This window comes from Hyaena hyaena, unplaced genomic scaffold (assembly GCF_003009895.1).
Source record: "Hyaena hyaena isolate Hyena2069 unplaced genomic scaffold, ASM300989v1 scaffold_176, whole genome shotgun sequence".
NCBI classification, from domain to species: domain Eukaryota; kingdom Metazoa; phylum Chordata; class Mammalia; order Carnivora; family Hyaenidae; genus Hyaena; species Hyaena hyaena.
The window spans coordinates 2732493-2760337 of record NW_024080809.1 but is presented as its reverse complement, the minus strand read 5'-3'; the positions used below and the strand labels follow the sequence as shown (position 1 = coordinate 2760337).

The window sequence follows — 27845 nt, the reverse complement described above, 5'->3', positions numbered from 1 at the left end:
AAAATAATTTAATGTCATTGTGTCCTAACTCACTGAATAGTTAAAGGGTTTTCAAAATGATCAACCTGACACTGAATTCATTGTTTTTCAACTTAGTAGAGGTGTTTTAAAATTCCTGGAGTGGAGTCGTGATGTTTAAATGAGTTAAAATAAGACAAATGCTTAGGTTGCTGGCACCTAGTAAGGGCTCATTAACTGCTACCTGCTGATATTGTTGTTAAATGTAACACCACACACCAAGCTTCTGTCTGCTCTTGGGTAGGTCTCACTGAAAACTGGATCTCTTCCACTTCTGGAGAAGCTTCGGTTCTGCACATCACTCTCGCTCTTGCCCACTACGCGCCAGTCACACTCCCCTTCTTTCTGTTCCTCCAAATCCCCAAGGGTTCGTCCACCTCCCCTGGCATGCAAGTTCCATTACAGCAGAAAATCCACGTGCCTTGTTTATTGCTTCCCCAGAGCCGAACCTGGTGCCTGGGACATGGTAAGTACTCAATAATCTTTGCTAAATGAATTTCAAAAATAAATGAAGGATCAAGGGAAGGTATAAAAGCAAACAAGGACCTAGTCTTTCATGTTTCTCTCATCAAGCCATGATCGTTAGCATGAGCTTGCCCTCACTGCAGTTCTTACATATATACGACTTATATACCCACATCAAAGGATTTTCATCTCTTATTCCAACATAAGGAGTCCCTTGATAATTTGATATTCTATAATAAATGCACCTGGAAGGGTGTTTTACATCTAATTTTTGACTTACACTTAACCATATACTTCCAACCTCACTTGAAGGCAAAACAGAACATTTTTCTGTCAATTGCTTTTCTGGGTCATGCGAATAAGAAACTGACAGCCTGTTCCATGTTAATCCAAAGCTCTCCTTACTACGCATATCAACAAAGGAATGCCCCTAAATAAATTTGAGCCCCCTTATCCAAATCTCCCACACTTCAACTGTGCTGACAAGGAGGACATGGTGCAGGACTCCATACATATTGGCATATGACAGAATGTATAATTTTGGAGTTAAGAAAAAGGACTCTGCATTCAGACCAGGGGCTTAAATTCTGATCCCAATTAGTAACTGTGTGACCTCAGGCAAGTTCTTTAAGCTTTCTGAGGCTCCCCTTCTACATCAGTCAAATGGAGAAAAATATAGTTGTGCTACTGAGTAGAATAATAAGATAAGTTTGTAAAGGGTTTATCTTTGCACATAGTAAGTTCTCAATAAATATAGAAACTGCTTATAGGCCTAGAGAGAGCAAACTAGAGCTAAAGCCAGAATCCCTTAATTATAGCTAGCTGAGCCAGGCCCTGACCTCATGAACATCTGATAACATTGGCTGAAGGAATGGCTGCTTCCTGGTGACTGGCCACGTGGCAGCCCTCCTCGCCCACCTTTGCTGACAACTTTTCAAGTTGTGTGGTGCTCTGTATACTTGTAAGACACATTTTGTAGAATCTCTTTCCTTGAGCTTATTATAGCCAGGATTGCATGCATACTGGAGATGCTTAAGTGAGGAAGTGCCCCTGTAAGACTGTGATGTCAGTTCCAGCTTGTGCCTTTATGCATAAGTACATTCCACTTTAATCTTTGCATTGGCATTTTGTTTAAAAGAGCAAGCCAGGAGTGGCCAGCCCTGGGCTAAGAATCTCAAATGCAGATTACAGCAGCTCAGCGAGTTGACTTGTTTGTGTAAACTGCTTAGGCTTCTTTTGCGCTCATTTAGAAAATGGCTCTGGCTGCTTAATACCACCACATCTTCTGTTTTACATGCTCCAAGTTTCTGACAAGAGAAGTGGAGAGTGAAATTCAGTGCTGTTGCAAACCTGCTAATAAACACTGGCTTAATCTTACTCGATCTGATGGATCAGGGGACATGAAGAAAGAGAGAGATATTTGGGCTACAGAGTTCCAGCCCAACTCTCCTCTCTTCGTTCCAGTTTCACAGAATCCCCTTGCTCAAATTCCCAACACGACTGGACCACCCAACCTTTGGCACCCTCTTCCATAGCTGAGGGTTGGCCACAATAGGCACTAAACCTCCATGCAGGAATGAATGTCCATCATAATAGAGCAAACAGTGAAATACAGTCCTGGAGCCATGGAGAAACTGAAAGATAGGTGCATATAGGTTAAGGTCCATTGGCTTCCACTGTCCATCTCAGGGGCTTCCACATACAAACCCACAGGAGAAGAGAAGGCATTAACATGCCTTCATTTTAGATTTAAAAGCACTTTTTCCCTCATGTTTATTGCAGCAATGCACCTTTTTCATTCTTAATATACAGGCAAAAGCTAACCAAGTACTCTAAACCCCCAACCTGACCCTCAACAGCACGGAGACTTATTTTTATAGCAGTGTTAAGTACTCACACCAGCCATTATGTGTACTTTTGAAGTAATCCTCATCCTGTCATCTGCTGTAGGATCCTGGGACAGATGCTGAGCAATTCTGGTGCTCAGTGGTTCCTCGGCCAAGCCCAGCGGGTAATTTTCCCTAAGTATATATGTGCTTAAATGGCACCTACCAATTATATCTCTTTGTAAGAGCACAAATGCGGCAGGCCCACTCTCCCAGATGCATGCACGGTCCCACCTCCCCAGAGTGATCTCTGCCTCTCCTCCTCAGAAACACCAGGGTAGCCCTTCTCCCAGGCACAGAAGAGCCAAGAAAACCATGCAGTAACCCCTGTTCTCGATTCTGGCTCTGAGACCTGAGGTGGAGAAATCCTGCTCCCAGACAACACCTCCCCTCTGCGATGTCTCCAGGGAAACAACTGGTCCCTGTGATACAGCCCCAAGTTCTCACAGGCACCCCAGTTCACAACCACCCAAAACCAAGGACAATGCGCATGAGGCACCATGGTGAAGATGGCATTTATTCCCTGTTCCAAATGCTGGGTTTCTCTATTTGGTCTTGAGCATGGTAAGTGCCTGGTCCTAAAGTTCTAGCTTCAAATAACAACCTCAGAAGGAGTTTGGGGAACTAAATCATGGATAAAGGAAAGAAAAAGTCTGGGGTGGGGGTGCCTGGGTGACTCAGTCGGTTAAGTGTCCAACTTCAGCTCATGTCATGATCTCAAGTTCATGAGTTTGAGCCCTGTGTCGGGCTCTGTGCTGACAGCTTGGAGTCTGGAGCCTGCTTCAGATTCCGTCTCCCTCTCTCTCTGCCCCTCCCCTGCCCATCCCCCCAAAAAATATAAACAAAAAAAAAACCCAAACATTTTAAAATTTTAAAGAAAGAAAAAGTCAGAGTGGGTCAGATAAGGATTAAAGTTCAAATAAAAAATCTGAATTCACTTAGCATGGATTCTATGCTCCATATTAAATGATACTGTACTACTTATAATTACTAAATGTCAAACTTGTTCTCTTCCTCCTCCTCTTCCAGCTTTCCCCTTCCCATCCCCTCTCCCCTCTTTTCTCCACTCCCTCTCTCCTCATCCCTCCTTGCCTTCCTCCCTCTCTCATCTATATCTCTTGTTCTTTTCTCACTCCTTCTCTCTCCCCTTCCTTATTAAGGAAATAAGGGCAATCTGCTCTTCCAGGCATGACAGTGGTGCATCAGTATTCTTGACTTTGACACCCTCAATTCTTCCCACCATGCTCTGTTGGACAGAAAACTGACAGGAAACTTCCAGATCCCCTGCCATGATACTTAAAGATCTGTCCAGATCATAATATTCCTTTCACTTGCTAATCGGTTTCATAAGCCTTCCTCCTTTCTTGTTTTGTATTCTTGTTTTCGGGGCAATTGCCAACATATGCATAGTTCTGGATTTTATTTTAAGTAATTCGTAGTTGACGATGGTTTATTTGTGCAATTGGTATAATTAAATCTAATTACATAATTGGTGAAAGACTGAGTAATCACATAATTAGAATGTTCAGTAATAACTGTTGAAATCCCATTGTTATGACGTGCAATGATACAATTATGATGTGTCACCATGCGGTATAATTCACAGGGTACCCTGTGAAGAGGAAGCACATCTTTCATTCTGCATGTGGGGGAAAGGCAGCTAAGGTTAAAGACCTGGAAAGTGGCTGCCAGCATCTAGGCTTGGACTTCTTATTCATCTTTATCACATTAATCTACTCCTCCATGCCCATGCTCTGTGCTAATTGAAGGCAGCAGCATAGGATACATGAAGAAGGTACTTGTGAGAACAGATCACAGAAACAATCATCTTTAAAACATAAAGCAGGAGCTACAGGGGACAGTCTTGAATCTCTGAAACTTTCATTCCCACACATCAATTTCAAATTCAAAATAGTAATCAGGATGTGAGAACCACACACACAATTCCAAGTGGGCCTAATGATTATGGCTGGGGATCCAGTTCCCAGTTCCCAGTCTTCCGCCTGCTCTCCACCTCCTATCACCTTTTGATAATTGTGACATTGATGAACCACAGGAACGCTGGACTCTTGGTTTCTTGTTCTGTTAATTTTCTGTGACCTATCCCCCCACGGCATGCCATCCACTGCTTCCACAGTCACACTCTGGACCTGGTCAGTCCCAGCAACTGCAAAGTATCTGCTATCTCCACCTCAAACAGCCAGCTCTTCAACCACAGTCTCTTACCCAGTGGGGTGACCTGCTCAAGAGGTCCCTTCTGGCGTCATTCTTGGGCCTCCAGGAAACCTCCAAATCATCAACCACTCCTCTAGCCATCATTTTCTCCCTGCCCCCCACCTCCCAACCCTCCTTGTCCAGCCTGATGCCCCCAGCCCAGCATTATCACCACCCCTCGGTCCCCACCCTCCATCCCTAACAAAGGTCTCCCCATGATGTACTGGACTCTTCTTCCTCTTCCTCTGCTCCCTCCCAGTCCTTGAGTAGCAGCCCCTGGATAAAATCACACAACTGAAATCACCACTCTTACTCTAAATTCATGATCTCACACTGCGAACTGACACTCAAGGCTGACTGGCCAGCTGCTATTTTTCTTGAATTCATTTGCTTTCTAATTCCCCAAGGCCATGATTTCATAGCTTCTCTTCTCCTCTAACCTCCCATGCCTTTTTGTGCACCATCATGCTCAGCCTGTGGCCTTGCTTCATAATGTTATTAGAAAGAATACTATGCAAAATCAGGTCAAGTTCCACCCCTTTTTCTCTCAGCAGCCCTCCAAGCCTGCACTGGCAGCCACTGGCCTCTCCTCAGTGCCTCTCATTCCTTGGAGCCAGTCTTCCTCCTCCCACAAAAGGCCATGCTCTTCATAGATGCTCTGTCAGCTCTGTCCTGTCTCTGTGGCTCTTGCCATCTCTCCCCCACCACCGGAGCACTGGCATCAAAATATACACTTGCTCATCCATCTTCCATTGCACGTTCTGTTTCCCATGTCTTCTCCTACTTTCCCAGTGTCCACATGTTAGAGATGCTCCTCCCTTAGCCCTGTTCACTTTCTCCTCTTTCCCCTAAATAATGCAATCCATTCCCATGAGTTCAAAATCATCTTTATATTTCCTGAAAGTTAACACCAGCCCAGACTCTCTTCCAAGTTCTGGACTCTCTAACTTCCTCTTGACATCTCTTCTTCCATGTCTCACAGACTTCTCAAATTTAACACATCCACAAAATCCTACTTTCTCACCCAACAACATACTTTCCAATGCAGCCCTTCCCTTCTCAGGAAATGGCGGCACCCTCAACCTGTTATTCAAGCCAAACACCTACAGGGTTCCATGATTCCTTCTTTCCTTTCACACCACACCTAGCTCACCAGTGAGTCTTGCCCAAAATGTATTTCTCATTAATTTCTCTGCTTTACCACCCATTCATTCAAGCCACCACTATCTGTGACTGGTGTCCTCTCTTCACTTCAGAGTATGATTACAGCTTAAAATTGGCTTTTAATATTCATGTTTGTTTTATTTTGCTTTTTATTTTTTGCCTGTCTCTCCCACTGTATTATTAATGCCCCCTGATTACATTTACTGGCTTGCTGATTTACTACAGCAGCCAGCACTGATCAAGTAATTAAGTATCCATTGAATGAATAAATGAATGGCCACGGTGTTTGCATCTGTAAACTACAGAGTCACTACCTCACAGTAAACTCATAAGGATTACTATAAAAACTGGATCCAGAACACAGCTCATAATGAAAGAAGCTTAAAGTTATTCCAAATGTTAAACACAGAAATAGCATACCATAGACTGAATTGTGACTCTCCAAAACTCTTAGGTTGAAGTCCAAAACTCCAATGTGATGGTGTTTGGAAGGGGCCTTTGGGACATAATGAGGTTTAGATGATGTCATGAGGGTGGAGCTGTCACAATGAGATTAGTGCCCTCATAAAAATGGACACAAGAGAGTTTGCCGGGTGAAAACACAGGGAGAAGTTCTGCAAGCCAAGAAGACGGCTCTCACTAAAAGCCCACCATGTTAGCACTTTGATCTTGTACTTGCCATTTAATCCATCCAGTATATTTTGTTATGACAGCCCAGGCTGACGAACACATCATATAATCCAGTAATCCCACTGCTGGATATATACTCAAAAGGAATGAAAATCATACATCCACACAAAACCCTGTACACAAATGTTCATAGAAACATAATCCATAATAGACAAAAAGTGTAATTAATCTAAGTGCCCATCAACTGATGAATGGAGAAGCAAAATCTGGCATATGCATAGACTGGAATATAATTTGGATGAGGTACTGATTCATGCTATAACATGGATGAACCTTGAAAACATTATGCTAAATGAAAGAAGCCAGGCACAGAAGGCCACATAGTCTAAGATTCTATTTATGTGAAATGTTCAGAATAGGCTAATCCAAAGAGACAGAAAGTAGATTGGCAGTTGCCTCGGGTTGGGCAGATTGACAGCAGGAAAGGGGAAGTGACTGATGATGGATACAGGGTTTCTTCGGGGGTGTTGAAAATGTTCTAGAATTAGATTGTGGTGATGGTTGTACAACTCTGTGAATATACCAAAAACCACTGAACGATTTAAATGGGTAAATTGTATGCCCTATGAAATATGCCTCAATAAAGCTGTTAATAAGAACATAAAGAGGAAGAAGAGAGCAGAGAATGAAGACAAGGAAGAAAAGGAAGGAGAAGAAGTTATGCATTACACATGAAATGTTTACTAGGCTCATCTTTAAAAATATAAATACTCTAATCTAAGTATTGGAGTTGAATCTAAGTTGTCGTCAATAAGAAGGACCACTGTTTTATGTACCACCAAGAAGGAAAACAAATAATTCCAATTATAGCCTTATAAACCCATCAATTGTAACGACTCTTCTTAATTTTGGAAATTTAAAAAAAATTAATGTTTTTTTTTTTTTTTTAATTTATTTCTGAGAGAAAGAGAGACAGCATGAGCAGGGGAGGGTCAGAGAGAGAGGGAGACACAGAATCTGAAGCAGGCTCTAGGCTCTGAACTAGCTGTCAGCACAGAGCCCGGCACGGGGCTCGAGCCCACAAACCGTGAGATCATGACGTGAGCCGAAGTCAGACACTTAACCAACTGAGACACCTAGGCGCCCCTGGAAATGTTAAAATATTGCTTTAATCTTTGTATCTTAAAATGAAATATGGTAGATTTCTTAAGTTCTAAGCGTCAGCTCCCGGTCCTTCTAAATAGAAATTACTTCTTTTTTTAAAAAAATGTTTCTTTTTGAGGAAGAGAGAGAGAGAGAGAGACAGAGGGTGAGCAGGGGGAGGGCAGAGAGAGAGATCCACACACAGAATCTGAAGAAGGCTCCAGGCTCTGAGCTGACAGCACAGAGCCCCATGAGGGGCTTGAACTCACAGACTATGAGATCTTGACCTGAGCTGAAGTCGAATGCTTAACTGTTTGAGCCACCCAAAAACCCCAGATATTACTTCTCTAAAGTAATTCCTTTAACCATGAATTCACTTATAGGAAAATAAAAAAAGGAACTAACATTTATCAAACGAGTACTAGGAGGTGGATGTGACTTTGGCTTTGCATACATCATTCATTTCATCTTCAACAACTCTCTACACCATCATGATGTTCCCATTTTATAGACAAGGGGAATGCTTCAGGAAAGTCCCACAGTTAGTAAACATCAAAGCCAGGACCCTAAGGCATGTCTCTCACTCTGCCACATTATGGATGAAAAGCTTAGATGAGAAAACTTGGTGACCAGAGACTTTCATTATGTGTTTTTCTTTTTAATGAACTCTATTTTTTCCAGCTGACACATCTGTATCAGCTATACAGATGTAGATGCCAGATCATCCCATCATCCCCCACTTTTTCTTGGTCACCTCCTCTCAACATCAACTGGTATATATTAAAGGAATAGGAATTATTATCCATTTATGGAGAGTGTTTTGGGCCACCTGAGCTCCCTACCTTCAATAGGTGGGCTTGCTATGGAGGCTCCTAGAGCTGCAGAAATGAAAACACAGGGATATTTAAAGACGACACAGACAGAACAAAGTGGAAAATGAAAAACACAGTGAGAAAAAAATGGTATGAAGAGCAGGTGCACCTCAATTTATGCTGCTGATGTTTTCCTGAAAATTATGTGTAGATCAAATTGATTTACAAACTAAATCTTATTGTAAATTCAACAAGAACATGGTGATGAAACCTTGCAATGGAAACTTTTATAATGAGAAAACTCCTTTTGTGCTGAGAGCAGCAATTCCCAATCTCTGATTGGAATTCAGTTTTCTTTTTTTTCTTTCCATGTGGGACCCACCTAACATACATTCCATAACCCTCTGACCTTTGGGGGACAGGAATGTCATGAGACTAAAAGACTGTTGAAAGACTTTTAAGATATGCCTGGATTCTACCATACTTACAACAGTCATTTCCATAATGCTTTAAATGTATATTTCAACCCAATGGAAGAGCTGGAAGATGCTTTCTGGAAGAGACGAAGAAGTGCAAGCTCAAGAATGGAATTCTAGGATCACTTAGAATTGGAAGGGGAAGACAGAAGGCTTAGAGGAGAAGAGTATATCTCACAGGTCCCCCAAAGCTGTGAGCCCTTCTCTCTTGAAAACTCAAGGGAGGTGGCCAGAGTTGAAGGAGTCCAGCACCCCATTGCCAGAGGACCCCTCTGGCCTCCTTGCACATACAAAGCAAGTATCTCCCTGGCCTTCTTCTAAGGTCAAAGGTTGCAAAATGGCCACCCACGTGGTTCTTTAACATCAGAAGTGTCATATTAGAACAGAAATTCGATTTCCAGCTCCATGTTCCCACTGGGGAATAATTCTTTAGAGTTGACCTACAGACCAGTCTCCCCAGGCTCCACTACTCCTTGTTGCATTATGTCCAGCCTGGCTCCTGGGGGCATTTTCATTGAACCCCCGAGGGAGGCCCTTCAGAGCTAAAGCCCCACCATTGGGTCCAAACACGTCCGTCCAGAAGTAGTTCCACTTTGATGCAATCCCACCCAATACCCAGGACATCAAGAATGTCCTTTCTCTATTGTTGTGTCCGTTTTCAATGTTTATGAAACTATTCTTTTTTCCTTTTTTAAAAAATGTATTAATTTTTTTTTATATCCATCCCAAATTCCTTCAGATCCTCTGGTCTTAAAGTGCCTGCCTGCCAGGTTCACCTTGTCCAGTGAGAATCAGTACTCTATATCACTGCTATCCCCAGAATCAGCACTGGAATCACATTGCCAGAGCTTTTGCTTCACAGACACACTTAATAAATTAAATTTACCCTTTTAGACCATAGGGCCTAGAGAAAAGCACTGATTTCTTTTCTGCCTTCCATCAGCATAATACAATCTTGATGCCATTCTTCTAAGAAGAGCTTAATACATTCATTTCTTCGAAGCACTATTAGCAGTAAACAGGAACCAGAAACTCAATGTATAAAGGCACAGGCACTCAGGTTCACTGTGCTCACATGGGGGGCCATGAGAGAGGGACAAATCTCAAACACAGGCAGGCCTACCCAGCGGGTACCACTTGGGTACCGAGTGATGTGCTCTGGGCATCTTCTGCTTTGACATTGACTGAAGCTACATAAGACATGGCAGGTGAAAACCAGCATTTTTTTTTTGAGTTTTCATGGAGTTTAATTAGATTATTTTAGAGATCTATAATGAAATAATCATGTCTGATGCCTCTTTGCTTCAGGCCTTAAGCTGGAGTAGGATTCTTTTTTTTTTTATTATTTTTTAATTTTTTTCTTTTTTTTTACAAATAGTTTATTGTCAAATTAGTTTCTACATAACACTCAGTGCTCATCCCCAAAGTGCCCTCCTCCATGCCCATCCCCCCCTCCCCCCCACATCCATCAGTCCTCAGTTTTTGTCAGCATTCAAGAGTCTCTCATGGTTTGCCTCTCTCCCTTTCCCCCACCATTTCCGCCCTTCTTCTCCCCCTTGTTCCTCCGTCAAGTTCCTCCTAATCCTCCTATACGTGCAAACATATGATATTTGTCCTTCTCTGCCTGACTTATTTCGCTCAGCATAACACCCTCAAGGTCCATCCATGTTGCTACACATGGCCAGATTTCATTGTTTCTCATTGCCATGTAGTATTCCATCGTATAGATAAACCACATCTTCTTGATCCATTCATCTGTTGATGGACACTTAGGCTCTTTCCATGTTTTAGCTATTGTGGAGAGTGCTGCTATGAACATTGGGGTTCATGTGCTCCTATGCCTCAGCATTTCTGTATCCCTTGGGTAAATTCCTAGCAGTGCTATTGCTGGGTCATAAGGGAGTTCTATTGTTAGTTTCCTGAGGAACCTCCACACTGTTTTCCAGAGGGGCTGTACCAGTTTACATTCCCACCAACAGTGTAGGAGGGTGCCCGTTTCTCCACATCCTCGCCAGCATCTAGAGTTCTCTGATTTGCTCATTTTAGCCACTCTGACTGGCGTGAGGTGGTATCTCAGTGTGGTTTTGATTTGTATTTCCCTGATGAGGAGGGATGCTGAGCATCGTTTCATGTGTCTGTTGGCCGTCTGGATGTCCTCTTTGGAGAAGTGTCTGTTCATGTCTTCTGCCCATTTCTTCACTGGGTTGTTTGTTTTTCGGGCGTGTAGTTTGGTGAGTTCCTTATAGATTCTGGATATTAACCCTTTATCTGATATGTCATTTGCAACTATCTTTTCCCATTCCGTTGGTTGCCTATTAATTTTCTGGGTTGGAAAACCAGCATTTTTAAAGCTCCTACCCACTCCAGGTTTTCTCAGCAACCTCAATCCATGTGGAAACTGCCAAGATCCCCCAGGTCTGTTTCTTGTCCTTTCAGATATGACCCACTGCCGCCAAACACTGGCTGAGCATGCGTGATCTGCCCCACACTGTTTTAAGCACATTCGCTGCAGTGCCTCAGTATTCTCGTGACAACCCTGCATTTTCAGCTCTAGTCTACAAGTGAAGCACCCGAAGCTTAGAGCCTAAATAATAATAATAACTATTCCTGAAGTCACTGTTCTAATCCTCTAAACATGGCAGGCACTTTGACACCAAAACTCTGCTGACTTGCTCAAGGTCACACTGCTGCTCAGGACTAGGGCTGGAGAGCATGCCTGGTGTGGTCAGAATCTAGAGCCAGAGCAGTAGCCATGGGCTCTGTGGCCTCCAGATCGCTGTGCAGCCCAGTCTCCTCTGCAGTGCCTCCAAAGACTGGCTGACAGAGTCTAGGATGTAAGTTCTATCTTCCTCAGAGCTAGGCTGGGAAAAATGTCTCCTTATATTATTTTTTTCCGAAATCTCAGGACATTAAAAATGTCTAGCAGAGGAGATGAGCCATATGAAAGAATTCTAGGTCACTCTTGAGCATATAAAGTAGTCTCAGGGGTATTTTTCAAACACAAGGAGTAGGAATTTGTATCAGGTATTCTTCTTGGTGGGTTTGTAACTCCATCTAGTTCTGAAATAAAAAATCCCCAAGCTCTTGGATCTAATCCTCCTTGCCCACTTAGCCATGTATTCCAATTTCTTTTTTAAAAGTCTACCTGAGGACAGAAATCATGCCCACCCTCATGAGGCTACCTGTTTTTCTTTTCATAGAAAATGGAAATTCTGGGGATTCTTGAGAAGTCTCTAGCAGCCATTAACCTGGCCACCAGTATCTGGGTTTTACAATAATGGCCCTAGGGAGCTCAGTAAGATTGTCAATCACTCACCCCAACTGATCTTAATAGAGAGTGGATAGGTGGAAGGTTTATAAATCAGGATGAGTCATTTGGTTCACCAAGGGAAAAGATAAATAAACCAACACTCCAATTAATTTTAACGTGAAAAGAAAATGCTTGTGAATAGTGCTTCACCAAGTCCGTAGGGTCTGAACAGCCTTAATTATTCACAATGCAAATTGCTTTTACTGCTTGCTGGATAATTTCTTAATGCCTTTCATCCTGCTTCTTCTTCTCTTCACTCATCTCCTCTCCATCTTCCCACCTCATCCCTGTTCTTTATTCCTGAAGAGCCAGAAGAAAAATTCTGGAAATGGCCTTCCAATCATTCTTTTAATTAAAAAAATTTTAAGCTTATTTGTTTATTTTGAGAGAGAGAGAGATAAAGAGAAGAAAAGGGGCAGGAAGAGAGAGAGAGAGGGAGAGAGAGAGAAAGAGAGAGAGGGGAAGAGAGAGAGAGGGAGAGAGAGAGAGGGAGAGAGAGAGAGGAGAAGAGAGAGAGAGGAAGAGAGGGAGAGGGAGAGGGAGAGAGAGAGACAGAGACAGAGAGAGACAGAGACAGAGAAAGAGAGAATCCCAATCAGTCTCCATGCTGTCAGCACAAAGCCCAACATGGGGCTCAAACTCATGAAACATGAAATAATGACCTGAGCTGAGATCAAGGATCAGACACTTAACCAACTGAGCCACCCAGGAACAGCTCTTTAAAATTTTTTTAATGAATCTTTCACTTGTAATAAATCTTCCCAAGATCCCAATCAGTTTAACCTGGGATCCCAAGACTCTCCGAGGCCTAAATAATCCCCAGATGGGCTTCAGAGGCCCCATGGACCCCTAGAAATTGTATGCAAAATTGCGAACTTTGGGTGGATATGTTCACCCAGAGGGGCACAGTTTTCATAAAATTCTCAAAGAGGTCTATGTCCCCTACACCCTCCAAAAAAAGAGCTTTATACATTAAAGAACTAATCCATACCTTCCTAATCACTGCAACATAAGGACATTTACGATGCAGATTGGGAGAGTCTAGACTTTGGAGCCAGACAGTCTCAGGTTCAAATCCCAGCTCTGTCACTTACATGCTATATGAATTTAGACAAGTATTTTAACTTCCCTGAGCCCTTGTTGCCTCATCTGTACCATGATGATCCCCAAAACTTCATTACAGGATTATTGGTGATTAAACAAAATAATACACAAAAGCACATAGCATTCATACACAATAGGGACAACATGAAAATCCTCTTTACATGAAAGAGAAAAAGGTAGTTCTAGACTCATTAACAATGAACTTGCTCTCTGATCTTTGGGAGGCACATCCTAGGCTTTGTTACAGGTGAAGCTCATGGTTCTACAAAGACAATCACGTTGGTATGGTCCCTGGGAAATCCACAAGAATTAGATAGTAGAAGCACTTTTTTTGAGCCTCATATTGAAATGTCCAATCTGAATTAAATAAAATTAAATTAGGGGCATCTTGCTGGATCAGTCGGTTAAGTGTCCAACTCTTGATTTTGGCTCAGGTCATGACCTCACAGTTCATAAGTTCAAGCCCCGCATTGGCTTTCTGCTGTCAGGGGGGAGCCCGCTTCGGATCCTCTGTCCCCCTCTCTCTCTGCCCCTCCTCTGGTCACATTCTCCCTCCCTTCCTCTTTCTTTCTCTCTCCCTCCCTCTCTCTCTCTAAAAAAACAAAAAAATCCCCAAAAAACAACAACAAACAACAACAACAAAAAACATTAAAAAACAAACAAATAAAATTAAAATAAATCTCCAATGCTCTGCTTCCCCACCCGCTTTACCCACTGCCCACCACCCCCAGCGTAATATGACCAGCAAAGTCTAAATACTTCAATCACTTAAAATGTGAAGTTGCATCACTGTAAGTGCACTAAACTAAAATGACCTGAGAGAGCCTTTGCAGTTAGCCACCAGGGGTCCTGCTGCAAGAGCCACATTTTCTCCATCCCAGTAGCATCCTGGTTCTACCTGGGCCAATGGGCTGCTCTGGGGTAAATACCAATGGGATGACTCTAGAAGTTTTGGCTGCTGGGACTTCCAGGGCAGCAGGAATTGTTCCAGGAACACCTTGATTAGTTGGCTCCTGTTTTATTGGCCAGATTCCAGATTTCAGGGAGGAAGAGCGAGGAAAACACTGAGGAAAAGAGGACCCCACCTTTTGCATTTCTGCTTCCTGAGGCAAAGCTGCCCCAACCCCCAGGAATAAAAAAAGAACTTTAGCCTAATTAGCAGAGACTAGGTCAGGGATTGGAGCTAATAGTCATTCTCTAGATAACTGACTTTTTATTATGAACTGGACTGTGCAGTCCTACTGAAGGAATGAATAGCATTTAAATAATTACGCCATTTCTCTTCAGCTTTAAAGAACTATAATTTGGAGGTCATTTAGAGTGATCATAGTTTTTCTCATCAGACTATGTTGTAACACAGAATGTGTTGGTTTTTCAGATGACATTGACGCAGCCACTTTCTCATCTTGGTCTTCTCAGGTGATGTTTGCCCATCTGTACTGTCATCCTTAAAATTCTTACTATCAGCCTTATTCCCCAGTTAGAGAAGCTATTTGTCTTCAAAGCAAATTTAAAAGACAGTGCAAGAAAGTTAGAACATACCTGGGATGAACCAAAAAAGAGAACCTCATAAGGGTGGAGGCTTTATTGGGAGATCTTCTTGATTGGACTTGCAGACATGGTGGTAAGAAAGGGAAGGGAAGAAGATTGGGCTGATGGTTTCAAAAGCCTCTGTCAAGGGCTAATGAAGATCACTAGGCTACAAGTCCATTTTCTCAAATGTGGGTATTCTGACCTTTCTCCTCATTCCGACTGACTGTCATGTCTCCTTCCCTTTCTCAGTTCTGGGGGGTGGTCCCCTAACCAAGGATAGCTTCTCTGGACAACATAGTTTTGGATACCACAGGTTCAAGGAGGGTGAGCTCAGGCCACAAATGTGGTCACCTGGCAGACATCGTAAGCAAAATGTAGAAGGAGGTAAAAAGCCTCATTGATGCTGGTTCACTTGCAGAACCAAAGAGCCCAATGAACCAGAGATCTGGGGCAGTAAGGAAGCGTGTGGGAGTCTCCACTACTTGGAATATTGCCTGACATCAGAGAAGTTCCAGAACAGAGCAGTCCTTGAGCAAGCCGACTGTGCCTCGCCCAGCATGAATTTGATGGCTACAGAAGGGCTGGGAATTTCCCTGCCACGGTGCTGCTACCGGCTTGCTGCTGAAGTCAGGGCACAAAGAAAGGGGTGCTTTCCATGAGTCCACTGATCTTAATCCCTGCCTCTATCTCTTCTCTTTTGCCAAATTTGCTGAATATCTGGATGCTACAGTTCCATGGATCCAGACACACCTGGGGTTTGGCTGATCTAATTAGCCCTAGATGTGTCTGCTCCCAAAATAGAGTGTTAATTATTCTAATTTCTGCTCTAACCAACAAGGCATGGCCTGGGCCCATGGCTCATAGACCCATACTGGGAGAGGAACCACATTCCTTCTGCACAGTTCCTAAAAGGCTTTCTATCCCAAATGACTATAGTTTTGAAAGATGAAGCTCCATCAGAAGATGGAGCTGAGCACAGGGATCTATGTACATACCTTCTCCCTTTGCATACAGCTCCCAAGTCCCTGGATCCAAATGGAGAGCACTGGTGAACTTGCATCCTTTGGGAAGGTCCTCACACTACAAGAAAGGGTTGTAGGACAGTCCTAACACCTGGAAATTGAGCCCAGAGATCAGGAAAGCAGGGCTGCTTCTCCCCAGTGTTGAAGACCAGGATGCCTTGAAATGAGTCAGGGCCCAAATCAAGCCTCAGCTCCCTAGAGAGGCTTTCCCTTAGCCGATTGAAGTGCGGGACCACTCCCTTCCCTCACGTCCACACTGCCCTAGACTCACCTCCACTGTAGGGTTAATTTAGAGCATCTATCCCTGGAGCTAGAGCTCCCGGGATTCAGATCTTGGTGCTGCCCATTACCTATGTGACTCTGGGGGAGCTCCCTTGCTTCTGTGAAGCCCTGTCTCCTCGTCTATAAAATGAGGATGATGATAGTAGTAAGGCTCAGATGAGTTAATAAGAAGAAAAAGCTTAGCACGTGGACTAGAACATACTAGAACATAGTAAGCTGCTATTGTTACCACTACTACTACTTGTCAGATTCCATATGAGACTGTGGGCTCCTGAGAGCAGAAAGTTTTTTGTTTCCATCTGCGGCCCCAGTACCCAGCACAAAGCATGGGACACAGGTTCAATAAATGTTTGATGGATGAATGAATGATGTCAACCCAGCAAGGAGTGGTAGAATACTGACACTCAGTTTTACGAGGCCATGGTTGCCCTACTGAGTTCTCCTCTGCAGTATCCTGAGTGAAGGGAGGATGCCATGGGGTACACCAGCCAGACAGGATCTGAGCAAGGTGAAGACAGACCTCACCTTGAATGTGTGGCATTCAATGTGGCAACGGAACAGACTAACATTAATGTTGACCGACTCGGTGTTCTTGGGCACATGCATTTGCTCTCAGACCTCAGTCCATCCACTGGTGTGCCTAAACAGAGGCTGAAACTTAGGAAGATGGGGTTGTTATTTCAGGAAGAACAAGGTAGGGAGGGGTGCATGTCTCCCCTTGTCCCAGGGAACCCCACCATGACTAGAAAAACCAGCAAGCTGGCAGCAGATCCTGCTTCTGAAGTCACAGCAGAAGCCAACTGGTATCTCCAGTAATTCTCCAGAGTTGTTGCTGTCACCAGCCCAAGGGTCAGTTTCTCCCCATCATGGGCCCTGGGCAGGCAGTGTCACGCTCTGCCCCTTCCTGAATCCACAGGGCAGGAAGTCTGTGACACTCCTGCGGCTGCTCACAGGCAACTCACAGAGCTGGCCTGGGCTGCTGGCCAATGGGTAACCATCTCTGAAGAGGCATTCACAGCTTTGCTCCCGTGACCTTAAGAGGAGGCAAGGGCTGAGACCTGCAGACAGCCAAGGAGCCATGGAGGCCATGTGCCTAAATTCAGGAGAACAACCATCCCCTTGGAAACTGAAGTCCCAACTGCAGCAAGACAGCACCGTGGGCCCCTCCTGCAGGCTCGCTTCCTTACCTGAGCTCTGACTAAACAACTCTGTGATACTGCAGGCTCGGCCTCCAAATACCGGCTCAAGAAATATCCTCTTGGGGCGCCTGGGTGGCTCAGTTGGTTAAGCCGCCAACTTCAGCTCAGGTCATGATCTCATGGTTCGTGAGTTCGAGCCCCGCATGGGGCTCTGTGCTGATAGCTCAGAGCCTGGAGCCTGCTTTGGATTTGGTTTCCCTCTCTCTGCCCCTCCCCCACTCACACTCTATCTCTCTCAAAAATAAATAAACATTTAAAACAAAGAAAGACATATCCTCTTGCCCATGCCCTGGGGGCCTCCTTTGCCAAGCCCTATATGACTGCCGGGCAGAAGTCTAGAGAAGGAAGGTGAGCCCTGTACAGCAGGAAAAGGTGTGTTCTAACAGTCCTTTGTGACTTTAGACATGGTATTTAGTCTCTTTTGAAATGCCAAATAATATTGAAAAAGGGAATGCTATTTTTAAGATTTTTCAGAAAGGGTCAGGAACCAGTGAGAGTTTGGGAACTTGGCCTGGAGGGTTTCTACCCCTGCTGTGTGTACATATCACTGCTCTATTTATAACTGGCATCGGTCTCCTCACCCTAACAGTTACACATGGAAACAACACAGTAATCCAGGACTTAACAGATGTACACTTCCCTTTCCCCTACCTACTTCCTCCCTCAGATCTGGAATATTCTGGACCGTCAGTAATGGCCGAAAGGAGTTGAACAAATGTAGAGCCCAGAAAAAAAGACCCCCACCCCCCTTCGTCTGTGTCCAGGAGACACCCTATCTGACCCATCTCAGCCTCCCATACCCCCCCACACCTCCTGAGCATGAAGTGGCAAGGAGAAGGCCCCTGCCACCACAAACATTTGTCAGCGTGATTTGGTGAGGTTCAGCACGGAAAGCAATTTCTTACTCGGAAAATCATTTATCATGGACAGTCTGTCGAAAACAATCTCATTTCAAACCCTTCCCAGGGAAAAAAGAACTGACAACTGGCACTAAGTAATCTACAACACGGCCACTGGGACTCATTTATCTTTCCCTCGCCCAGCCCAGGACTGAATGCTTTCAGGAGAGAAGAGGAATAAATCACATCGGCTCTAAGGAACCTGTTCATCCCGCAGGGAGGGGCTTCAGGTAAAAGGAGGAGTCAACAGGACCGCCACACACTCCCGGGTGTGTCGCCAGAGATTTTTTATGGTCTCCATTTTACTAACAGCCAACGTCCAGAAAAAATAACCTCGGTATTCTAAGAGAGAGATGCATCTCCCCCATGACAAAATATGTTCTTTTTGTACTTTTCAGTTCATCTTAAAAGCCAGAATTCTCCTTTCTCAGGAGCAACAAAGGCAAGGCTTATTGCTGTTTTACATAATCTAAGTTCCCCTTTGCCTGGAGCATAGGGGAACTTTCCTTTGCCAGACCATAGCATGGAGTTTATGGCATATTAGATAATTATTCTGTGCATGCCGTTTCCCCTGACGTCAATGCCCTGGAAACAGCCAGAATATCAAGCAATTTGAGGTCCATGGAGAAAAGCAGAAGATGGAAAAATTTCCCTGTTAAGTTCCAGGCATTTTTTTGCAATTAGTTACAGATAGGAAAAGTGATCAATCACTTTGCTTACTGAGTGTCTGACTAAAGCCAGGTTCTGGTTCTGAGGTTCACCAGGCTCTGGAAGATGGCTGTGAACTCCAAAGTTCTATTATTCTAAAGCTCTGGCCCGTCAGCATCTTGGAAGGTGCTGCCAAATGCAAATTATGGCATAAATGCTATACAGAACCACCTTCCTAGATGGGCAGCTTCTTCCAGTTCTCAGAAAGATTTACATTGCAGATCCTTATCCACTATGATTATAACGATTTTGATTCTGAAATCAAAAGTGTTGGTACGTGTGATGTTTTACTATCAAATGATCCCCAAATGGCTTTCATTTCACTGTCATTATCAGGGGTCTGACTTTAGAAGAAATAATAGGTGATTTTGGCCAAGAAAAATGTAGGGGTTAAAGGTATGGGCTCACATCCTCCTTCTGCCACCTCCTAGCTGCCACCTTTATACGCCATTGTCACTGCCCTTTGTGTTGGTTTCCTCACCTGTTCCACGGGGTGGGACAGGTGCATACCTTACAGACTGCTGAAATAAATGAGGAGATACTTACAAGGGACTCAGCACAATGCCTATCACAGAATAAACATTTAATTCAATTTTTTGTTAAACTCTCAGCCAGAAGTGAATGAGGGAGTGGCCCAGTTGGGCAGTTTCCTGGGCATCCATCTATAAGGTGCTGGAAAAGTAACAAGATGGAAAAATCGTCTTCTTTCTCTTTGCTCACACAAGGCTCCATCTCTCCACTAAATATTTAATAAACATGTAAAGAAAGCCAATTTGAAGGGATGCAAAAGTTATTAGCCAGCCTACGTATCTCCTTGGTCTACCATTCTCCCACTCTGTTTCTCATTCTCAACCATTATTTAACCACCTCTAGTGAGAAGAAATTCCAACTCTGACCACCTGTAGTCACACAGTGACCCCTCACGAATTACTTCCCATGGGACTACCCCCATGCCATCACCATCAATGGGGCCAAACCCCAAGGGGGGAGCGGTCCTCAGTGCTTACTGTACGAGGACCTACAGTGCTTGAGACCAAGAAAAAAACAACCCATCATGAATTGCACCATGTGACTTATCAATGGGTGTTATTCGGGAGATGCAGCTGAGCTTTAAATGTACAGATCCTACTACATCATAAGTGATATAAATAACTGTTGTCTCCTCTGAAGTTAAGGAGGCAATTTGTGGCCAATAGTTGCTCACTTTTTTTTTAATGATAATAAGGCCATGTTATGGCAGGAACACAGAGATCAATAACCACTCCAATCACCAAGTCCATCCCAAAACATGGACATGATGCATCATCCACCTGAGAAATCTCCAGATCAAGAGTTAGCCCAGTTTATCCTCCTGATTTTGTCATTTCCCTTGCCCCCATCAACGGGTATACACATAGAAAATAAATTTATACATAATACAAATACTTTATTTGTAAAATAAATTTATAAATTTAATAAATATTTCATTTATAAAACTAAATAATTTAATTAAATGTGCTTTGGCAGGAAGTCCACTGCAAAGAAAACACTCTATGATAAGGCCCAACAGCAAAAATAAAATAATAGTAAGAATTTAAAAGCAGATTGTTTAAAATCCAGCTCTTTCACTCTGCCTGTCTACATCATTGAGAAGGAAGAACAATACAATTTCCAGCCTACTATCTACCAGGCAAGTGCTGGGAGGTTACTCGTCCCTTCACTCCATTGGTAAGGTAAGTGGTATCATGGCTATTGTATAGACAAAAGATTCACATAGATTATAACAGGCTATATTCTGCAACTTTCAGATTATAACAGGTTACATTCTGCAGACCTAGATCTGAATCCCAACTCTGAGTCCAAAGTCTGTAGGAAACAATTTGGTGATACTTCAAAAAGTTAAGCAGAATAGTAAGATTACCCAGCAATTCCAATCCTAGGTATAAAAGAACTGAAAGCAGGAATTCGAACAAATTCTTGTGCAGAAATGTTCATAGCAGCATTATTTTAAAAAATAGCCAAAAAGTAGAAACAACTCAAATGTGCATCAACTGATGGATGGATAAACAAAATGTGACAAATCCATACGATGGAATATTATTCAGTCATAAAAAGGAATGAAGTACTGGTGCATGGTCCAACATGGATGAATCTTGAAAATATAATGCCCTGTGAAAGTAGTCAGACATAGGTGTATAATTTCATTTATATGAAATGTCCAGAAAAGGCAAATGTGTAGAGACAGAGAGCAGGCTGTTGGTTGCCATGGGCAGGGAAATGACTGCTTATGGGTATGGGATTCTTTGAGGGGTGATAAAAGTGTCTTGGAACTGGAAAGAGGTAATGGTCGCCTAACATTGTGAATGTATTAAATGCCACTGAACTGTACACTTTAATACGGCTTATGCTTAATTTTATGCTATGTGAATATTACCTCAAGTTGAAAAACAACCAAGAGTGGTAAAGTATATAAGATGATTTTATAAGTTCTCTATTCAACTGTATCCTTTGCAGATGAGAACATTGAGCCTGTGAGTCTGTCCAACCTAGAGTTACACAGCAAAACGTCAAGGTTTTTTTGGTGCAGTCAGGATTAGAAATGAGCCCTCTGACAATTAATTTCATGGAACTGGACATCCAGGCTCCCAAGGGCACTGGAGGAAGAGGAAAAAATATGGAGGGAAACAGATCTTCCTCAAGCATAACTGAGGGCATATCAACTCCTGCCTCTCTGGCTTAAGGCTAAGGTTCCTGGGAAGTCTTTCTCCACCCCTACCCCAGGGAAAATGCCTTCTGTTTCATGTGAACATGAGCTATGGAGGACTCAGCATCATAGAAAATCCTTGACTCCCCACAACAGAGCCATGCACACGGTCAGGAGGAGTCTGCACCATTTGCTTCCGCTTGAGGTGAAGCAAATAACCTCAATCAACAATCTGATTACTTCTCTAATTTCCAGAGCTCGTTCATTACTGAAGCCACACTGTCTCCAGAGAAAGACCTTAAGTAACAAGGATTTTAACACGCCTGGACTGACAATTTACTTAGCCTGGGCTTCAGTTAGGACCTGGTGACTGAAGCAATCAGTTATTTTATCCATTATTTTGCTAACATTATCAAAATCCTGTAATACTCAAGGTCTTAAAGTGACATTTTCCTCTCCCTTACTATTTGTACATGTGACTAGGAGAAAATCATGTTTGATGGACATGTTTAAGAAACATAAATTCTTGAATAGATTCTTTCCTCCTTGCTCTGAACACAGATTTCTTTCTACTGAACAAATTCAGCACTGGCATGAGAAGTCATGAAGCTGGGGATCCATTCTTTCTCCCCTGGCTTGGCTTTCCAAAGCATGTGGCTTTTACATTCTTTCTTTGCATGCATGGAAGTGTGCATGAGGATGTGGTGAGTGTGTGCACAGATGCGTGGGCATAATGAACATTTTTCTCTGTTAAAAACTCAAATGAAATTGATAATCGTGACATGTTGAGATCCAACTCTCTAAAGATTTTGTCATGTTTAGGTCTATCACAAATCCTCTTAACATTTCTATAGATTGTAACTAAAACTCAAGTCTTCTAGGAAGAAAATTACCAGTTACTAAGATCAACAGCCCAAAAGTCACTCTTCATTTTTCTCTATTTTCAACAAAACACCATGGTCTGTCTGTGATACCAGCGTGTGTTCATCCCCTCACTGCTTCCATCCAAGCCCACGGCATTATTCTCTCAACTGGACCAATGAAACAGCCTCCCAAATATTTTCTTCCTTTAATCTTGTGCCCCACACTCTCTTCTTCATATCACACCAGAGTGACTTTTTCTGGTAACATCTTTGTTGAGTTATGATTCATATATGATTCATATATTCATATATCATACAGTTCACCCCCTTAAAGTATATAATTCATTGGTATTTAGTATATTCACAAAGCTGAACAACCATTACCACAGCAAATTTTAGAATATTCTGATCACCTTAGAAAGAAACCCTGTACCTTTTAGCCATCTTCCTCAATTTCCTCACTCCTACAGGCCCTAGGCAACCACTCATCTATTCTCTGTCTTTCTGTATTGCCTATTCTAGACGTTTTGTATAAATGGAGCCATATAATATGTAATCTTTTGTGATTGGCTTCTTTCCCTTAGCTTAACTTTTTCATGGTTCACCCATGTTGGGTCATATATCAATACTTTGTTCCTTTTTATGGCCAAATAATATTCCCTCGTGGGGATATACCACATTTTCTTGATCCAACTGTCCATTGATAGGCATTTAGGTTGTTGCCATTTTTTGGCAGTTATGGATAATGATGCTATGAACACCTGGGTACAAGCTTTCATTACTCTTGGTTATATTCCTAGAAGTGGAATAGTTGTGTCTTATGGTAACCCCATGATTAACTTTTTGAGGAATTGCCAGCCTGCCTTCCAAGGCTGCTGCACCATTTTTCATTACCACCAGCGATATACAGGGTTTCGATCTGTTGACGCTTTTATCCTTGCTGACACTTGTTATGAAGTGTCTTTTAGTATAACCATAGTAATGAGTGTGAAGTGGTATTTCATTGTGGTCTTAATTTGTACTTCCCTGATGATGAGTGTGTTGATGAATATCCATCCTTTGCTCATTTTTAAATGAGTTGTATTTTTATCAATGAGTATTCAGAGTTATTTATATATTCCAGATACAAGTCTCTTATCAGATACATGATATGCAAATATTTTACGCCATTGTGTAGACTCTTTTTACTTCTTGGTAGTGTCCTTTGAAGCAGAAAAGTTTTCAGTTTTGATGAGGTCTAATTTATGTATTTTTTCTTGTCTTGCTTATGCTTTGCCATCATATCTAAGAATTAATTGCCAAATCCGATGTCAAAAAACTACTCCCATGTTTTCTCTGAAAATTTAATGCTTTCTGCTCTTCCATTTAAGTCTTTGATCCATTTTGAGTCAATTTTGCATATAGTATGAGGTGGAGGTCTAACTTCATTATTTTACATATGGCTCATCCAGTTTTCCAATCACCATCTTATGAAAATGTTATTCTTTCCCCCATTGAATGATCTTAGCACCCTTATAAAAAACCAATCAACCATATACCATAGACGTATGGGTTTATACCTGGACTCTCAGTTCTATTCCACTAATCTCTATGTCCACAATGTTTTTTTTTTTTTTAAAGTAGAAATCACATTATTCATCTCTGAATAAAACAGCTCGACCCCCAGCACAAGTCATTCTCTATTCCAAGGGTTTTTACCTAGCGGCACAGACTCAGGGATAATATTCAGGGATTCTACGACCTTAGATGAGAAAAATCACATCTTTACTTTTATCAACGTCTAACTCCAATATAGCATGTTCTTTAATTATAAATGTGGGCAACAAACTAGGACAGAATTAATGAAACTTCTGATTCTCTTAGCAATAAAAATATCAGATATTTACATATGAGACTATAATTGATGCAGATACCTCAAAATATCATTTACATTAATCATACTTTAAAGGGGTGTATGCTGAGTGAAACAAATCAGGCAAAGAAGGACAGATACCATATGTTTGCACATATAGGTGGATTAGGAGGAACTTAACGGAGGACCGCAGGGGAGAAGAAGGGGGAAAGAGTGGGCGTGAGGGGGAGGCGCAAACCGTGAAAGACTCTTGAATACGGAGAACAAACTGAGCACTGATGGGTATGGGGAGGGGAATGGGGGAGATGTGCATGGAGGAGGGAACCTGTTGGGATAAGCACTGGGTATTATATGGAAACCAACTTGACAATAAACTATTTAATAAAAAAATTAAAAAATAAAATTAATGGGGTGTATTAGAACTGTTGCACTTGATCTTGATAATAATGTATGAATAAAGAAGCATACATACTTTATCATGAATTTGTTTTTTATATTCTGATAACTATATCTCAATATAACTGGTTTTCTCATAATCCAGTATTTTACATTATGCATTTATAAATACACTCAAAAGGGAGTAATAGTCTCCATTAGACTGCCAAAGAAATCCTCAGGACAAAAATGTTAAGAAACTGCTTTTCCCATTACCAATCTTATTTTCTTCCCATAACTGATCATCAACTGAAATTATCTTATTTATTCATTTGTCGATGTGTTTATTATCTGTCTTCCTCTGACACTATAATTGGTAAGTGTCTGGTGCTTAAAATAGTGCCTGGCACATAATAGCCATTCAATAAATATTTATTAAGTTAATTACTAAATCATCAGTCATTTTTCTAAACAAGAGCTAAACCGTCAGCTTAATAAAAATGAAAACTACTGACACCAAGTTAGTGATGTACAATTCATGCTGAAAATAATTTCATATTCATATCACCAGATTTAATAAATGGCAATATAGTCTAGCCCTGTACTAGATGCTTTATGTGGAATATTCATTTACGGTTCTCAGTACTAAGGAGCAGAAATTACTCTGATCCATATTTACAGTTGTGGACATTAAGTCTCAGAGAGGGTAATTTCTTGCCAAGGGCATACAGCTAGTAAGCAACAGCATCAGTATTTGTAACCAGGTCTACTCACCTCAAGTTTTTAACTGCAACAAAACAATTCTAGGGGGGAAAAAAAGAGTTGGGGGGATTTCAGAGAAAAAGAGAAAGATTTTTCTTATTGTTAAATTGAGAAAGCTGAGGTCCTGTGAAAAAATATGCCCTGGGACATAGAATTCAGCAGAGATTTCCAGTAAAACATTCTTTCCACTGTCCTGTTTACAAGCCATAGCAGGAAAACCCCTTAGCAAAATTATAGCAGAACTGGATGCTAACAGATTGTTTCACATAGAAGGATGAATTTCTGAAAAGGTTGACTTTGCAAGCACAATTAATACTAGCAGTTATCAACCAAAGTCTGTTCTTCCCTTTGCTAGGGTCCAGCTTGCTTCTCTAAATATTAGGACTCAGCCTCATTCAGGACATTAAGCACTTCATTAAACTGAAATCCAAGTTAATTTGATTGCACAATTACAAACGGTCCCTGGCTGGAGATTGTCTCATTTGTCAGGTGTCAAGGGGGTAGCATGGCCTGATGGCATGTTGGATTTGCATTTTATCCCCAGCTTGAGGTCTTGGTATTTTCTGGTTTTGACCTCATCAAGCCTTACAGTGGGGATGTTAAACTGGAGCAGGGAGACAGATGTTCTCCTTACCAAAGCTATCGAGGGCACCTGGAGGCCCATCCGTTGGGTTGGGCACAGGAAGAGTCCCGGTCACCTAGAAATGGCAGCAATGGGGTTGAACCAAATGTGCCCAGGGCAACTCACTCACATGGGGAGCATGCATCCAGGTGGCCCCTTTCTCGTCCCCTGTGCCCAGCTTTACTTTACTAACAGTAGGCTCACCTGTTAAGCTATTCAACTTGGATGTACATGGTGATAGATAAATCCTGTTGTATTCAACCTTGATTTTACTGACATTAACAGACCCTGGAAACACTAGACTCTGAATTAACATTTCCCTCTCCCCTGATATTCATGCACGTGATCAAAGGACCCACCCACACTCCTTTCCAGGAGAGACCCCTCCTCCAGCCAGCCTAGTTCCCTCACTGACTCTGGTATAAAGATGTTAACCTTGCCCAGAGAGAAGTCTGGCCTTGACCGTCAGCTTCTGGGAGGCAATCTCTAGCCTTTGGAGTGTGATGCCCAATTAAAAGTCATTGCTTGAGTGTCTTGCATCAGCCAGAAAGTAACAATGAGATTGGCAAGGTGAAGAGGATGGATAACCACACCAGAAAGTCTCACACTGTGATGTATAGCAGGGGCTTGGGGTCATGTGGTATTTGCAACTTCCAAAAAGGCTGGGGACTGCAGTCAGTCCCCCAAGTTTGTGTGTCGGAGTCCCCCAAAACACTCTGAACATCTACCTTGGTGAGCTTCCCCCGCTGGCAATATTCTTTGTTATGTCGTCAGATATGGATGCTGGAAAAGTGTATCCTTTCCCTGAAGGAAACTGTCTTTGAAACTAACAACTTTTAATGAGCTTTGTCCTTCTAGTGAATAATAAAAGCTGGGGATGGTTTGGGGAGCTCTTTGAGCTTGGGGCTGGTATTGGAAGTAAGGGTTATTTTGTGGTCTGCTCACCCTATCCCCTCCTTCCATACTATCTAAATTCCACCCATGCCTGGACCCCATCCCCCTGGTGCCCTAAATTACTGCAGCTCAGAGAGCACGCTCCTTTCTGGACTCAGAGCTAGCATTGCTCAGACTACTTTTTCACAAAACCCATAGGTAAGATACAGATTTTACATCACAAGCCGGTACATATATACATTTACACAGTACACACAGCTCTATGTATATAACGTAGACAGATTTTCCTCAAATCACCCTGACCTTCTGGAGAAGTATTTACACCAAAGGCTGTTCAATCTCATCTTTTAAAAGCACTCATTGTGACCCGCTCTATTGCCTTCCCAAACCATTTATGAGTTGAGGGTTGCAATTTGGAGAAGCCCAGGTCTTATACACCACCTTGATAATTAACCACCACTGCTTTGCAACTTCTTGTTTTGTTTCCTAATTTTATTGTGTTCACGTCTTGTCTCTCTAAAGACCTGATGAAAAGCTTCGAACCAGACTTCAAAAGGACAACAGAAATACCTAAATTTGGGGGGTCACTTTCATGTTGGGCACTATACTAAGAGCTTTTACAGGCATGATCTGATTCCTTGAACACACTGCCACAAGGTAGATATTATCGCTGTCCCTTGTCACCATTTTCACCCCAAAGACCTTACAGCTTGGAAAGGTTAACTAGCTCGTCCAAGAACAGGACTATGAAGTGGTACAGCAGGAAAAGCCCAGGAGGGTCTAAGCCTCAAATCCTGCTAATTATTGAGTGGTGCTGCCCTTCCTTTCCACCCATTCTCATGCCAGGCCAGAGCCCCCCAGCGACCTTTGACCTCCACGGACAAGGCCGCAACAACACACATGAATGCATAAAACTGGCCACGCAACTC

At 42.5% G+C, this 27845-nt stretch overlaps 1 protein-coding gene and 1 long non-coding RNA gene across 2 annotated transcripts in view; both read right to left on the bottom strand.

The window, feature by feature from the left end:
* LOC120237306 (calcium-activated potassium channel subunit alpha-1) overlaps nt 1-27845 on the bottom strand; it is a 549540-nt gene that overhangs the window by 137366 nt on the left and 384329 nt on the right. The gene's annotated exons all lie outside the window — the stretch shown is intronic.
* On the bottom strand, nt 1572-6229 carry LOC120237308. Its single transcript, XR_005529916.1, has 2 exons — nt 6168-6229; nt 1572-1790 (listed from the first exon to the last, which is right to left on the bottom strand). It is a non-coding gene; the product is annotated as an uncharacterized LOC120237308 (long non-coding RNA).